Source organism: Myotis daubentonii, chromosome 13 (assembly GCF_963259705.1).
Source record: "Myotis daubentonii chromosome 13, mMyoDau2.1, whole genome shotgun sequence".
NCBI lineage: Eukaryota > Metazoa > Chordata > Mammalia > Chiroptera > Vespertilionidae > Myotis > Myotis daubentonii.
Window position 1 is genome coordinate 42,795,403 of NC_081852.1, and position 15,650 is coordinate 42,811,052.

Here is a 15,650-nt window from a genome sequence, read left to right on the forward strand (position 1 = left end):
CATTTGCACTAATGCCTCTGAAAGCCAACCCTCTACTTTGGTGCCATCTCCTCCATGCAGTTTTCAACTGACCACCCTGTTGAAAGTGCTTTTTTCTGAATTCTATATGCATGCCAGTCCCATAGGAGGCATCTTTCATTCTTATGGACTGAACTCACCCACTAGGTTGAGTCTGCTTGCTTTTCATCTCTCCAAAGTATCTCTTCCTCTCCATTCTCACCGCCTCTGTTGAGCTCAGGCCCACATCACCCTGGAAGACACAAATAGCCTCCAGCCCTGCCCACATAGCCACCAGACTGAACCTACTGTAAAAAAAAAAAAATCAATTCTGATGATGTTAACCCTGACTTTCAGCCCTTCAATGTCTCCCCAAGGCCTTCAGAGCAGTCTAAGCTGCTTAGGTAAGAAGGCTTTTTAGTATCTGATCTTCCCTCTAACCTTCCCAGGAAAGCAATGGACAATTCTAAAATTTTAGTGCCCATTAGAATCACCTAGGTTACTTGTTAAAAAATACATATACCCACTTTCCCCAGCTGCCAGTAAGGTGCTCGGTTCTTCTGAGGAAGATAAGGCCTCGCTGGGGTGAGGCCCTCACTTCATCCAGCGACTAGCACCACTCCCAGAAGCGCTCGCCCAGCACTCACCCACACCATGGCCTCAGTCTCAGAGCTCGCCTGCATCTACTCAGCCCTTATCCTGCACGACAATGAAGTGAGGTGATGGTGACAGAGGATAAGATCAATGCCCTTATTAAAGCAGCTGGTGTAAATGCTGAACCTTTCTGGCCAGGCTTGTTTGCAAAGGCTCTGGCCAATGTCAACATTGAAAGTCTCATCTGCAATGTAGGGGCTGGTGGACCTGCCCCTGCAGCTAGTGCTGCACCAGCAGGAGGTCCCCACTGCTGCTGCCCCAGCTGAGGAGAAGCAAGTGGAAGCAAAGAAGAATCTGAGGAGTCTGATGAAGACCTGAGCTTTGGTCTTTTTGACTAAACTAGCTCTTTTGTAACACAGTCAATAAAAGCTGACCTCTGTTGCAAAGAAACAAACAAACACATATACCCAGTCCATTCCACCAGACAGTCTGGTGCATTAAGTAACTGGGGGAGCCCAGAAGCATGAATATTGAAAAAAAAAAGGAGGTATTCAATTATACATGGGAAACATGTGAATTTACAAAAATATGAGGTTCAAAATATTTGGTTTTTCATCAAAACAAAAAATATATGGTTCTGATGAAGGTATTGTGAGGATCACATTTTGAGAACACTTGGTAGAGACATTGTGCAAATGGGACTAGAAACAAATATTTTTTTAGAAGCCATTGAATGCAGTAGTTAAGAGTAGAGGCTTGGGAGCAAACCTGAATTTTCCACAAGCCATTGGGAAAGTAACTTACTGTTTCTGTGCCTCATCTGCAAGATATATATAAAAGGAAGGATAATATGCAAAGTGTCCCCTCGGGAGTTTGACCAGGAGACCGGAGTTCGATCACTAGCTATGATGTGCGCTGACCATCAGCGGGTGGTGTGGAACATGGAAGACGACCAGCAGTGGTGGCAGGGCACTGAGGGAGCAAGGAAAGGAGGAGGTGGGGAGGCGGTGAGGCAGGGAACCTAATGGGCCCCGATCGCTGGCCAGGCCTAGGGACCCTACCCAGGCACGAATTTCGTGCACCGGGCCTCTAGTAGAGGTAATAACAGTATTTATCTTATAGGTTAACATTAAATGAGATCGTTCTTATAAAATGGTTAGCACGGCATTTAGCACGGTAAATCAGTTCTATAACTGGTGGAAGAAAAACAGTGAAAAGCAACAATGTCCATGTTTTTATTTATTTTTTTTAAAATATATTTTATTGATTTTTTACAGAGAGGAAGGGAGAGAGATAGAGAGTTAGAAACATCGATGAGAGAGAAACATCGATCAGCTGCCTCCTGCACATCTCCTACAGGGGATGTGCCCACAACCCAGGTACATGCCCTTGACCAGAATCGAACCCGGGATTCCTCAATCCGCAGGCCGGCGCTCTAACCACTGAGCAAAACCGGTTTCGGCCATGTTTTTATTTTGCAGTGCTTCTGGGGAAGAGATTTTAGGGATTCCCTCTACAGTATCATTGGCAGACGTTTATCCAACTTTAACCTGAAGGCTTCCAATGATGAGGGCCTCCAGGCACTACCTCCTGAGGCAACCTTTCCATTGTTAAGTCTAGTAGAATTCTGCTTGTCAGATATCACCGTCCATGAATCCTAACCTGCCCTTTGGAGCATCATCAAACAACACCATTCTTATTTCCATAAGAGTCCTTCAAAGGTTTGAAGGTAATTATCATGGCTTTCCTTGGTGTGTATTTTCTTCTTGATGAAGATAGTGAAGTACAGGGATGAAACTCCGAGTTCAGAGTTAGAGGCCTGGGCTTTTGTCATGACCAGCTGGGTATCTGTGTGCAAGTCACTTGACAATGCTGAGCCTTAGTTCCACTCTAGCCCAAAATTCCATGATTCTACTATTTCTTCTATTATTTATTTCTTCTATCCTCAGGCACAGTTATTTCTTCCGCTCCTCAGGCATGTTTCCAGACCCCTCATTGTGGCGGTTGTCTTTTGCATTGTTTGACAAGAACAGAACAGCAGTCCCCCTTTGGGAAAATCCTTGATTTCTCACTCACACCAAGTGGTTTGAATGGAAGATGCCAAGTTTTTAGACATCTCACACCCCAGGCTATCAACTTGGGCCAATCCCCTGGCCACAGCTAACTGGCCTAGAGTTAGGCACCTTACCCAAGTTTAACTAATTAGACCAGAGAGAACAATTATTAATTCCTCTCTGGAGCTGGAATTGAAAGGAGTGAGGTGACAGCTCCTAGGGGCTATAATTCTCCTTTTTGGAGCTGACTTACCAGAGAATGACACCTACATGCAGAGAGACACAAAAAAAGAAGGGTGGTGTGGTAATCTTATGAAGTTCAAGTCCTTGGTTCCAGGTTATCTCTGAGGACCAACTGCACTCCTGCCCTTCCCGTCATTTGGTTAATTCCCCTTTTGCCCTAGCTGGGGTTCTTGCCTTACAAACAAACAAGTCTAGAGTAATACACTCGCCTTTCTAAGCAGGCCTCAAATGGAGATAGCTCTGGTTTATCTGTCCCCCTTCCCAACCCTTTCAGCTAACTCTCCATTCCCCCAATCTTCTGCCAACAGCTATTTCAGATGGGTAACTAGAGTCCGTGTATAATACAAAAAGGGCTATCACACCCTGGCCGGTGTTCTCAGTGGTTAGAGCATTGGTCCAAGCACCGAAGGGTCACTGATTCGATTCCCAGTCTAGGGCACATACCTGGGTTGCAGGTTCAATCCCCAGCCCCAGTCAGGGTGCCTGTGGGAGGCAAGCAATCCATGAGTCTCACATTGATGTTTCTCTCTTTCTCTCTCTCTCTCTTTCTCTCTCTCCATCTCTCTCTCCCTCCCTTCCACTCTATCTAAAATTAATGGAAAAAATATTGAGACCGGATTAATAAAAACAAAAAAGGGCTGTCGCTTCCTTTAGTCTGGCCCTTGTTCAGAAGGGCATTTCAAGACTCCATCTTAGAGCAGTTGTGCTACCTTGCTGATGCATATTGAGCATGTGGTCCCCTCAAACCCCCAGCTCTTTTTCATGTAAACCATGGAAGCTAGGCCTTTCCCTTCGCTATGCTACAATTCTATAGTTGGGTTTGTTCTGTTTGGGGGGGCTGGGGGATGAGGCTTGTGTCCGAATTGCAAATAAACACTTAGCCTTGTTAAATGTTGTATGTTGGATTGGGGTGAGTGTTCCAGCCTGCTGGAACTGTTCTGACTAGGATTCCATCATCAGTGACAAAGCTTCCCAACGGGTCTGCCAAATGCACCGGGTTACAGATGTGCCAGGGTGTTCATTCCCTCACTTCTCTGCTTGATGGAATGAAGTTTGGGGATCTGAACCCACATTAGCAGCTTCCGACTCTGGCAGCCATATCATTTTCTGAGTATTCCTATTTCAAGTCTCCACAGTTATGGTAACATAGGGAAACTAATTGTTTTATAACATAAAAGTATTTACTAACAAAATGCTCATTTTCAAAATTGGTCCCCACTTAAACATCTCCGCTTGCTTAATCTTAGTCTATATTCTCATCCATCAAGTCATATTTTTATTGCTTGTTCTCTCCAATATTTAGGATTTCTCCACAATAAACTATAAATGCAATGCAATTTTGTTTTAGGGGTAATTCTAGATTTTGCAAAAGATGTAGAATTTTATGAGGTTGAGGAAAGTGATGTTAGAAACCTGTTTGAATCACAAGTAAAGCCACTGTCCATTGGAAAGGTTACCAACTGAATGGGAGAAAGTTCACCGGGACACTGCCCAATAATTAAAATCCAATGATAAGAATATATATATATATATATATATATATATATATATATATATATATATATGAGAGAGAGAGAGAGAGAGAGAGAGAGAGAGAGAGAGAGAGAGTGAGAGAGAGAGAGAGAGAGAGAGAGAATATGCAAATTAGGCTGGGACGCCATAACGGGTCATGACTGGACGGAGGAGGTTGCACGCACAGGTGAGGCCTGGAGCAGAGACAGAGACGGGGAGCCAGCGAGCCACCGCGCCCCGGCTCCAGCCGGCCCCTGGAGCCGGAGCGGACACAGACAGGGACGGGCCGGCCCACAGCCTCCGCAGCTGAGCGCAGGCCCGGAGAGGAGACAGCGGCTCCTGGGGAAGCAGCACAGCTCCCAGCGGCGCGCTGCGGTTCTACCGGCTCCGCGGCGGCCCACTGCGTGCGATATCACACAGTGGGCTACTGGTACATAATAACTGAGAAGAGGCCTTGAAAACTGTCAAAGTCAAATGTGTAGTGAATTATATTTCAATTACAGTCATTTTTTAAAAAGTCAAATGTGAACTAAGGAATATCATCTTATAAAAGCATCAAATTGTGTAGAAACATGTACTCAACCCTTTTTGCATAAAACCCCGGAACAGTTGACTCAGTCTTTGTGTGGTTTAAGAAATAGCATACAGCTGAAATTGGAATCAAAACGGTTCATATGATCAAATTTACTTTCTTAAGTTTTAGTTTTGCCTTTCAAAATAAAGTCCCAATAAAAATTTTTCTCAGGATCAGTAAATCTTTGGATTATGAGGGCGTCCTAAACTTGAGTTGTTGCCATTGCTGCAACTTCTAAATCATTCTCCGGAAATACAACTGCCCTGCCCGAAAGCCATGGTTAACTTGGGCTCTATGTTACCAATAGGTAATCAAGTGCATGACATTTGTCATAACTACAAGCCACGCCTTTTCTTCTCTCTTCCTAGATGGATGCTCAGGAAACTCATTCTTTCCTTAATGGATACTGTAAGGAACTATCAAAGGAGCCTGCAGGATATCTCAAGTCCCTTTTATTATTCAAAGAAAGATCCCTAACTTCTGTTTACACTGGACACTCCTGGCATTAAGTAACTAATGGGACAACTGGTCCCCTCCCTCTGGACACATGAACTCTGCAAGAGCTATAATTGAGTGTGACTTTTTCATCAAGTCTTCCCAGGACCTTGCAGAGTGCCACCCCCTGGCAGGCACTCCATAAGCTCCATAAATATTTATTGAATATAAACATAAATTAACAGCTTCATCTCTGTCACTTACTGTGTAACACTGGACAAGTCCTCTATCCACTCTGGGTCCTACTTTGTTCATTTTAAACTAAAGGGGTCGGGCCAGATGATCCTGAAGTTTCCTTTTCTGATGTTAATATTCTGGATTCCCACCTTGTTCACTAGTGGTTCCTGACTCTGTTTTCCAATCAGAGACTCGAAAGCTAGATCGTTTCCATAGCACAGGCAAGTTTTAATCAGATGTACACCCTGGAAGGCGGGATGTTGAAGGATTTCTATAACCTATGGGACTCTGAATTCTAAGTGACAACAAAATAAACATTTAGGCCACCAAGTTACTGTATGGTTATCTCGGCATCCCATTTTTCCTGAAAAACATAACACAAAAACCCATAGTCACAGTCTGAGGCTTTGAGAAATGATATTCAGAAAGTTTTATGAGATGAAAGGGGGACTCTGTTTCAGAACAAGTAACAGGTTAACTTCATTTGGAATGCCAAATGCCACATCCTGCCACAGAACTGTTTCCTCACATTTCACATGCTCACAAACAAACAAATACATACATACATATACACATAAATATATGTCAATAGTTAATGCTAATATTCTTCTACCTGCAAGCTTTAACTTTAGCCACGGCCTCAAATATTAGCTGTATATGTAAAAGGAAGCGTATGTTAGTCCAATTTAAAAGTAGAGCATTTTCATTTCATCATCAGCCTCCCCTCGTCTATTTCCTGTGTTATCAGATGTTAGAGAGAGAGCCAGCGGTCTGATTGTGAAACTAGCAATTGGGCAGACAAAATACGCACGTTCAACCAGCATTCTTTCAAATAAGAACCTAGCATGGATCTAACCTCCTGAGAGTCACAGCGAAGATACACACCAGCAGAAGGCATAAACCCAGAAAAATAAAAAAAGGTACCAAGGAATTCCTGAACCAACAGAGCCGATTCCAGAGGTCTCCTCTAACTCCAGGGACTTCTTCAGTTCCATTTTCTCCTTCAGAAAGCGCACACTCAGTTTAACCTCTGCTCCTAATAGACTCCCATAGCCCATGGAGCTAACAAGTCCAATAGTTAACTAGCTTCTGTAACGGCATATCTGATTCTTTTGTGGGACAGGCTGTCCTATCTGGTATTTTTAAGTTTGGAGATAGTAAAAAAGACGCACTCTGAATTAACTTGGAGAGTTTCTGTTTAGTCACATCCTGACTATGTGACCACGAGACATGGAAACTGATGCTCCAAATGGCACCAGCAGTGCAGGCCCCTAAGGAGGATGGTCAGGGGGGAAAATTTTTTTTCTCCAACTGGGGCATTCAAAATGGGCTCAAGTGTAAGGAAGATGGACAGCCATGCATGGATGTCCCCACTCATCTAGTCATCCACCCATCTCTCGTTTACTAGGTAGGCGCCTACCATGTAAACATTGTCAGTAGAGACCAGCATTGTCCGTTTGATTCTTGTATGTGCCCTGACTGAGGATCAAACTCGCAACCTTGGTGTATTGGGATGATGCTCTAACCAACTGAGCTACCTGTCCAGGGCAAGACCAGCACTTCCTTTAAAAACAAACACAGTGAAAATGAACTAGTTGCCAAATGTTTTCTTTCCCCACAGAAAAGACATTTTTCTGTGTCTTGGGAAACCAACTGACTGGTGTTTGTGTGTCAATTTTACCAAACTGGGTAAATTAGGAAGTTTTCTGCTCATAAGGCCATATGACGAGCCTACTGTGGTTTCAGTGATTTCTCTAATGGGCAGCTAAAAAGTCATTCACAGCATAAATCATCCTATTTCCTTGGCCATCTCAGACATACTTTCAGTCATGTGAATGGCACTGGAAACAAACTGAAAGCTGTCAAAACATCCTGTAATCGTAGGGAAATTAACAGACCCACTTTGTCATGCATATTTGCCCCCATTACCTTCCTATGAACCCACATTCATAAATCTACATGTCGACCATAACAAACGGTATGTGTAAAACATTAAATACATGAATTCTTTCCTTCTCACACAGATAATAAGACTGAACTTGGGCTAAGTCCATAAACAGAAAACTATTTTTATGTCATTTAAGCTCCTGTTTAAAATTCTGGTGTGAAAGATAACTTGTTAGCTGAAATAATATACTATATCTTCATGGGATTTTGAGAACTATCAGACTGAGACCCAGCAGCACAAGGTAAGATATGTAAAAATCACACATAGTTAAAATCATGGAACCTCATGGCAGTAAAGGTTTGAGATGTTAACGTGAGCTCTTCCGAGCATTTTTAAAAGGGTAAGAACTGATCCAGGGTGGCCAAATGACTTGCCCAAGGTGGCAAACCAGTTAGTGTCAGAGTCCATGAAATATACACCCATACTCTCTTACTATTTGTCATAAAGAGTGTAGTAACCTAAGAAGACATCAATTCAAATCTGATTTGACAAGAGTAAACATGTCTCAAAGATATGTAGCTGTCCTCTCTTTGAGTCATTAACCCACACCCAGTCAGTGACGGTACAGATATTACAGCAACAGCACACACCAACACCATGTTGCTTCCCCTTACCCAGAAGAGCAGCCTGATGAAGTCGAGAAGACCCAGGAGTTTACACAACGCAACTTAACCTGAAGCTTGACCTACTCGGATTAGCTGGGTGCAAGCCCAACTTGATCCATAAAAATCCCCATGACACCAACATTTTTCTCTTTTAAAATCCCTAACTGAAATTAAAACATAAACACAGTAGAAAAATTAAAACAGTGGAGAAATGTCTAAAACAAAAAGTTCAAAATATCCTTTATTCACCCAAAGCAACCACTACCAACAATCTTTTGTGTATTCTTAAAGGAGAAAAGTTACACATACACACACACACACACACACACACACACACACAATTTTAAAAATTATGTATAGTTGGTTCTAGCACGCGCACGTGCGTGCGTGTGTGTGTGTGTGTGTGTGTGTGTGTGTTTTATGAGCACCCTGGTTTGATTCTGTCTTCACATTGCTTGCCAGGAGCTCAATCTCACTAGTTCAGATGATAAACTGGTCACTTCAAGGACAGAAACCCTGTTGTTAATCAAAGTTAATTTGCTCTTAACTGACATTGTATTTCTGGACAAAGGGAGAGAGAAAGGGGAAGATTAGGGATGGAAAGTAGGAAAGAGGAAATTAGTGAGAAAAGGAAAGAAAAAGATAAAGAGATAAAAAGAAAGAGAAAAAGATAAAGATACAGACCAGCACCTGACAGATGCTCATTCAGTACTTTCTGAATGATTGACTGCCAAATAAATGAATGAATGAAGAAACTGGGATAGGCATATTTTTACACATGACATTTAATATATCAAATGATATGGCCCCAGTTCTCTAAAAAGTAAGCATCCTTCTTGATCCATGCTGTCTAGTATGGTAGCCACTGGCCATGCGTGACTATTGAATATTTGAAACGTATTCTTTCAGTGTAAAATATACACCAGATTTCAAAGACTTTGTATTTTTTTAAAGGATGTAAAATATCTCATTAATAATTCTTATATTGATTATAAATGAGAATATTTTAGATATGTTTAGGTTAAGAAACCATATTTTAAAAATTAATACACCTGTTTCTTTTTCTTTCTTTTTTTACTGCAGCTACTAGAAAACTTTAAATTTCATATGTGGCTCACATTATACATTTTTTTTGGATAGCACTGGTCTGGACTGTAGATACTACTATAGCAGTGACTATATCTGTCTTTCTCTGATCTATCCCAGCACCTAGTACAGGGCCCTGAGAATAGTGAATGCCCAATAAATATGTACCAGGTGAAAGGTTGTCTGTGATGTCTAGATAAGGCAATAACTAGGCCTCAGACTGCAAGGCAGGAGGCCCTGGCCCTCATCCTAGCTCTAATGTAAAAGCAGCTCTGTGACCTTGGTAAGTCATTGAACATAGCTAGGCCTTGTTTTCCTCATCTTTAAATTGGAGATAATATCTGCCTTTTAGGAAAACTGCATGGACCAAATAAAATAATGTCTATAAAGGGCTTTGAAATGGGAAAATAGATGTCCGTCCGGTCCCTCCAGAGTTGCAGTATTCTCTTCCAGCAACAGTCCCAGGAGAAGCCAGATGCAGAAAATACTGAAACAACAGGGTATGAAACTAACCGACTAAATTCCTGTCGCTGATACTTCGATTCCGGCACATTAGAAAACTGGGGTCAGGACAGGGGCAGACTTGAGAGTCTCGCACTAGTGGAAACGCCAGCATTCATCACCCCTTTTCACTGCGTCTCAACAACACAGCTGACAAAGGGACTTGCAGATACTTTCCTTGAGGGACCACAGAAAGACCAGCAAACTGGGAGGAGAAGGCTGTCTCTGGGCGGTTGGCCAAGCAGTAGAGTGGCCATTTTCACTATGACTCCTGGGGCTCACAGCCTTGTGGGAAGTTTATAATCCTGGGGGACTCTCAGGCCTCAAGGGAAAAGTTCCATGGGCACAAAACTCTATCATGGGCATTCATCCTCGTTAACGGTTTTGGGCACAGCTAGGAGGGTGGAGGTATCTTATTTTACAAGGCGATCAGGGTACCTGGCAAGGGGAGTCCAAAGGACACTTAGGTCAGGACAGGTGCAGACATTTTCGTGACACCAGGATGGACTTCACCATCTCAGTTGGGCATCTTCTTCCCCAAATCAAAGATCATTTCAAAAGGGAAGACTGTGTGAAGAAAGCGTCTTTTAGCAGGGGAGGTCTTGAGGAGCTGACTACAGACGAACCCACCGCAGAGAAAAAGCAGACCCAACAACCCACAGCCCCGAGGTGGGAGACCAGCAGAACAAAAATAGTCCATTCAAGCGGCCCCAGGTCAGATTCTTCCCTCAGGCTCTGCAAGGCACCGCAGAAGCCCCAGAAGTTAATGACTTACCATCAGCAAGGCCACCACACCTAGGACAGCAAGGAGGGTGCAATGACTTCCCCTCTGCTGTGAGGGTCTGACTCTCCCCCTCTTTAAGGGCTGCTGCCTGTGACGTGGAAGGGAGTTGTGCCATGGCCAAGCTCGGAAACCTTGGGACCAGTGCCCCGTGACCTGCATCGTAACAGCCCACAGGGCCTGAGCTGCTGCTGACTCGTCCAACCAGAACACCAAGGACAGGACAGCAGGCTCGGAGCAGAGCCAAGAACACGACTACCCAGCAGAACCAACTGTGGAGGCTCTCTGAAATTCATATTCCCGGGACCAACCCCCCAAGGTTCTGGTTCAGGAGGTCCGGAGTGGGGCCCAGGCGCCTGTATTTTAAACAAAGGGCGGGGCAATGCCAATGCCCAGCCTGACGTGGGAACCTGTGGTCGAAAGGAACTTTGTTTTCCCTAATCCTTTCTCGATCCATGAGGTTTCTTCATCCTTCTTATCTCCATGAGGACGAGGAGAGCGGGGAGAGGAGACTTAGAGGAAAGCAAGGCCGAGTGGAGAGCATTCGAGAGTCTGAAGGCCCGAGGTTCCAGAGTGAACTGTTCCCGGTCTTCACTCAAGTCATTTAACCTCTCTGAACCTCGGTTTCCTCTTCTGTGGAATGGTGGTAAAGCCATCTACCCACTCGGAGCTGTGGGGGGATACATGCATAGGCAGTGTCCGTGACTCAGAGTGGCTGCCAGACAAGCATTTGTCTGATTATGAGCGCTCTCTGTGAAGGGAAGGGTGGGTGCAGGGCTGTTCTCCGTATGAGGATCTTTGCAAAAGACACTGTAAATCTGAATAATTGACTTAGGCGTAAAGGGGAAGAAAAGGCGAAATAAACTGCAAAAACAAAAACCTGTGGAAGGGGGGCCATGGATTCAGGTTAACAGGGAGGCTGGGAGATGCACAGAGGAGGGAGGAGAGCCTGTCTCTGGGAGGCTACACAGATATGGTTGGGAGGAAACCAACAGATTCACAAAGACTTAGGCACAAAGTTACATGAAGATTTACCGCAACGTTACTTATAAAGGGGAAAATGGAAATAACCTAAAGGTATCTTTTTCTTTTTTAAAACATTATGATGAACATCCATCACTTTATTTCAGGGGGGAAAAAATGTTCCTTTTCAAATGCAGGGAAAGATTTTGGAATCCATGGGTTAGCTGAAAGCATGTTTAAATATCTCAATGGTTCTTCTTTTAAATTCCAGTTTAACATCCAGATTAGAACATTAATATCAACAAAGGAAGGCCAGATGTGGGGCAAAAGAATCATGATCTGGGGTAACATCGGAACTTCTGAAGCACAAAGGGTATGAGAAGGATGGAGGAGGCAAAGAGAAAAGAAATCACATAAAGAAGCAGACAAGATCTCTGAATCATATTAGGAGAATCAGAGATAGTGCTTCCCTTCCTCCTCCACACAGACAAACACACACAACGATGAGAACTTTTGAAATAAAACTCAATATCGCCCACCAAGTCCTTTCCCACACAGGCTCACAAATCTATTTTTGTATTCCAGTGAGATTTGCAGCAGAGAATACAGTGCCAGTAAAGAGGAAATAATTTCTGTGCTGTAACTGGGTTTTTCTCACTTCCTTCTTTTAAAATAATCACCCAACACGTCCAAAGTTTCAGAACAACAATATAGTCTTTTATGCACTGAATATATATCCCTGCAGACATTTTGGAACTAAACTGCATCCGTGAAAAGTTCTAGGTAATTTGCTTAGAAAACTTATAATAATATATTACGGCACAGGGGCTGGAAGCAACCTTCTACATCATCTGGTCCAACCCATCATTTCGCAGATGAAGATCTTGAGAAATAAACTGGCTGCTCCAACACACTGAAGTCTCTAATTAAAACATCTGCTCGATTTTAAGGTAGCTGATAAATTTGGAAAGAGGGGGTGGAAAACAAAACCTCTAAAAAATTTTTAGTGGAGTAGAAATTATGAACAACGGGCCTATTAAATGAAGAAGCCGTAAGGACTGTGATGAAAGTGTACCTCTACTCCAATAGCAGGACGAGTTACTTACATCTGGAAAACTAAGAGATTAAAATCTGCCAGAGCTAACTCATGGACTCTGTGAGCAGGGGCATGGGAAGAGAATTCAGGAGCTCTACCCTGAAATCTGCTGGCCTCAGCGCCAACACTAGCCTAATTTTATACTGAAATCAATGGGCATCCAGGAGTCGCCCTGATGTGATGATGCCTCCATTTCCAGAAAAGTGAGAAAATGGTCCATGCACAGCAGAGGTGCGTGACCCCTGACCTGGTAAAGGGAGGGTGGCTTAGAACCTTGCTCAATGTGGACCCCTGGCCGGAGGCAACAGCATCACCTGGCTGCTTGTTAGAAATGCAGGATCTTGGGCCCCACCCAGACCTACAGAGTGAGAATATGTGTAGTTCAAGATCCCCAGTGCCTCCTGAGAAACACTTATTTACATAACGCAGCAGTAAGAAAAAGAATAATTGATGACCGGTAACTGCATTTAATCTAAGTTTCTGGAATAATTACCTCCTTTACCAGTTCTACTCTCTAAAGCTTTTTTTTAAAAAAAAATATTTTTATTGATTTCAGAGAGGAAGGGAGAGGGAGAGAGAGATAGAAACATCAATGAGCAGAGAATTATTGATTGGCTGCCTCCTGCATGCCCACACTGGGGATCAAACCATGATCTCATAGTTCATAGGTTGATGATGCTCAACCACTGAGCCATGCCAGTTGGGCGGTATTGATCTTTAGGCCTTATTTTAAATTTTAAATGGTCTAAAAATTAGCCTACATTTTAAATGGTCTCATTGAATATCTTATTAAGTAGTCATGTTTTTTTCACAAAACATCTCAAAGTTAAGAAACAATGTAAATATAAATATTCTGGGAGCTTCATCATCTCCAAAGGCCACCCCCCTCCATCTTTGCATGCTCTAATTGATATTAAGCTTTCCTGAAATTTGTCTCCCCGTAGCTTTCAATAACCCTACAATCATAACCCCATGATTATTGGCCCTACCAGTAGTTTATCCCTTTATCAAGTTTTCATTACATTTCCCACTGGGATTTTTTTTAATGCACAAAGTCAAAGAAACAAGTTTCAGGTATTTATTTCTCATAGACCTGGGGCAGCTTACAGTAGTGGGGTATATGAAATTTTTATTTTTTGCTTTTATTTTGGGATACCTTAGGAAAACCTCACAGGTACAAGTAGAGTATTAAAATAAACTATCACAATTTATAGAGAATGTAACCGAGGACATAATTATGCCAGATTTCCAGTGTCAGGGCTAATACTATCCTTAAACATTCTTTTAGCCTGAAGCTTCCCGGGAATCAAAGCAGGTGTGATGAAATAGGGCAAGAAGGTGATGCTTCAAAAATGTTTGAGACTCCCTAGCCTAGGAGAGTTGTAGACTATTAGCCCTGGAAAATGTCTTAGGTCAAGTCTAATTCCGCCTCCTACAGAAAAGGAAAGTGAAACCCAAAGAAGCTGAGTGACTTGCCCAATATTAGCCATCTCCTTAGCAGCAGAGCCAGGCAATGGAGTGCCTCTATCGCAGTTCAAAGGTCTTTTTGCTACATTGCCAGGCTCAGAGTCTTAAGTTTGTTAAGAAAGCTTATCTGGCCCGGCCAGGTGTGGCTCAGAGGTTGAGCATTGACCTATGAACCAAGAGGTCACAGTCCTATTCCTGTTCAGGGCACATGCCCGGGTTGCGGTTGCAGGCTCGATCCCCAGTGGGAGGGCCTGCAGGAGGCAGCCAACCAATGTTCATCTCTCATCATTGATGTTTCCATCTCTCTCTCCCTTCCACTCTGAAATCAATTTAAAAAAATTTTTTTTAAAGAATACTTGTCTAGCATAAAAATCAGAGCTATTGCACATAACTGGGCTGACCAAGGGCAATGGCTATGGAGACCCCAAAAGCAAATCCAAGCCATCCTGTTACACACCTCAAACCCCCAAATTCACAAATCTAATACCAACAAGTTACACTGAAGCCATGAGGCTCCTTCCTCCTCTGTTTCCTAGAATTCCACTTGTCCCTGTGTATCCACCGATTCTGAGCTGCAGAGATTTTCTACTAAGCAGCTTATTTTACTCTCTCATTAAAATCGACTTTCTGATGAAAGTTTCTTTGCTCTCAGAACAGGAACACCACTATGAAACACTTCATTCTTTCTGAAACACTTGACACTAAACACTCATAGCATACTGAGCCAGAGTTGCTAGTAAAAAGTAAAATACAGGCAATCAATTTATCCAGGCATCTAAACATTGGATACATCCAAACAAGATTTTAGTGCCAAAGTGAGCAATCCAAACAAGATTTTAAAAATCCTTTTTACCACCAATTTTTAAAAATAACACCACTGTAATGTTTTAAAGAAAAATCAGTTAGAGGATAGAGCATGAAGTGCCAGTACAGTGATATTTCATCCAGGGAGCTCTGATTGATTGGTGGGTGGGTCCCAGTGGCCAGCCCACAAGATTATAATGAACCATTGCAGTGACATAATCTAATCCACAGAAATAACCAGTTGTGTCTCACTTCTTTGTAAATGTAGGCAGATCACAACTCTCTCAAATCAATGAAGTGTGACCAAGCAAGTATGAATCGTGTGCTTTTTCTACCATCGTGATCATGTCCTTCTGAAATAAAAATAAGCAAACCCAGGAAAAATTGCTAATCTAGGTCCCAAGCATCTCAGGTGAGATCTTTAGGCTAACACTAGTCATTTATGTGACAAAATGAGCTGGGGTCCCACTGTGTTCCATGACCTGCTTGTACTTATTGATTTAAAGCAAACTATTCCTGATATAAAAGCATCTAGGGAGTTACACAGTATTAACTTTTTCTTAATTTAAATACAGTTTTATTGATTTCAGAGAGGGAGGTAGAGGGAGAGGGAGATAGAAAAATCAGTGATGAGAGAGAATCATTGATTGACTGCCTCCTGCAAACCCCACAATGGGAATCGAGCCTACAACCTGGGCCTGTGCCCTGACCAGGACTCGAACCATGACCTCCTGGTTCATAGATCGACATTCA

At 43.0% G+C, this 15,650-nt stretch overlaps 1 protein-coding gene and 1 pseudogene across 1 annotated transcript in view; one reads left to right on the top strand and one right to left on the bottom strand.

Annotated features, from left to right (window-relative positions):
• PIK3AP1 (phosphoinositide-3-kinase adaptor protein 1) overlaps positions 1-15,650 on the bottom strand; it is a 99,376-nt gene that overhangs the window by 76,191 nt on the left and 7,535 nt on the right. The gene's annotated exons all lie outside the window — the stretch shown is intronic.
• LOC132214551 (large ribosomal subunit protein P1-like) lies at positions 539-1,026 on the top strand (annotated as a pseudogene).